Raw genomic sequence first — 1,825 nt, 5'->3', positions numbered from 1 at the left:
TTCCCTACGTGGAGCGTCGAACTTAGAGTATCTTCCTAAACTTTCCCTAGGTGAGTGCCATCTTACCTATCCAGGGGGTTTGGTGTGAGGTACTCACCGCAGGTCCACAGCCACGTCGGCGAACAATTCTCTCTGTGACACGCCGCACCGGCACGTCGTCTCCCGGTGACCAGCAGTACTCTGAACCCCTGTCTTCCACCAAACCGTGCGCCCTCTGTTTTAATCCTGCAAACTTAAGAGTCTCACCTGCAGAGAGCCACCTCCAGAGACTCTCCACCCAGAGTCTCACTTCCTGAGTCACCTGCAGACCCAGCTGTTACCATTTACCGCTAATGAGCACCTCAACACCACCCCTTCTGTGTGTGCACTCTGAACTATACCTATTCCTGATTAACTACACCCTCCCTCTAATATAACAGTATCCTAACAGGAAGTGAGAAGCCATTCCTTGACTGCTTCATCAGTCATCAGGCTTTTACATAGAAGGATTGGCTACTGTCTCAAGGCGTTGATTGGCCGTCCTGCTTGGTCCCTATTCCCCACGGCTCCTTCAAGGTGTAACTGCTGCAGCTCCGAGCTCCAGGGAGCGGGGAAACGTTTGGAACGCAGCCAGGCCGTGTTATAAGGTGGACCGCTGCTTAAACCGTCTCCGTTCTCCCCACAGACCGGGAGGAACGCTGGAACGACTGTCAGAACCGACCGGATTCACTGTCACTTAGTTTGAGCACTTACACAGAGTTAGCCAGGCATTACACACAAGAGAGAGAGAGAGAGAGACCATTTAAAAATTAAACCTGGGTATGTAAGAATAATTTGACCAAGAGGAGCTGACCGCCCTCTAAATGGAGAAAACAGGAGGTAAAATCTTCCAGTTTAAGGAACAAGTCACCACTCCTAGACCCTCCCACAATCTCTCATGTTTCAATCTCTTTCATTCTGTAGAGGAAATCGAATAGATTGGTAGAGTTATGTTAACCAAACATTAGTATCAAGTCAAACTAGCAAGTTATCAACTTGTTAAAGGTAACCTTAACTATATAAACTCTGTCAAAGCGACATGACTTTAGTTTACAGCTCTACATAATGAGTTAAAACTAAAACACAGAACAGCTCAATGAGCTGACTAATGCGTTTCGGAGCAGTTTGAACGCTGGTCTGTGATTGGTTTAAACGTCTTAGTCCAGCGATCAGCATCATACCTGCAGACCCCAACCCCCCCCCCCCCCGTCCTCGGCCCCGGGCCCCTGGGGGACACGAGTCTGAGACAAAGGAACATCTTTCCAATTACACTGCTCCATTGTGGCCGTCTGGAAGCGGTCGCTAATCACTCCCTGAGCGGCTGGGCGTGTTCCTGCCTACGTGCTCACGGGCCAGAACAACCGTTCTCATGCTGCTCAGACAACCGGTGAACTCATTCAGATAATCGAATCAGATGGTGAACGGACTGCATTCATACAGAGCTTTTTCTAACCAGTGGCCACCCAAAGCCCTTTACAACGCTGCCTAACATTCACCCAGTCATGCACACATTCGCACACCGACGGCGGAGAGTCAGCCATACAAAGAGACAGCCGGGCCTTCGGGAGCCGTCAGGGTGAAGTGTCTCGCTCAGGGACATTTGACACACGGCTAGGCGGAGCCCGGGATCGAACTGGTGACCTTCCAGTTAACAGCCAAACCCGCTCTACCTCCTGAACCACACGCCTCCCCGTCGCTGCAAGAGGACACAATGAAACACCTGGAAGCGCCACCGACGGAAGGGTTTTACTGTGTTTATGAGAGCTGATTCTGAGCGGTTCACCAGGAGAACAGAGACGAGGACTCA

This window comes from Gadus morhua, chromosome 4 (assembly GCF_902167405.1).
Source record: "Gadus morhua chromosome 4, gadMor3.0, whole genome shotgun sequence".
NCBI lineage: Eukaryota > Metazoa > Chordata > Actinopteri > Gadiformes > Gadidae > Gadus > Gadus morhua.
The sequence above is the reverse complement of the archived record's forward strand: the minus strand, read 5'-3'. Positions refer to the sequence as shown.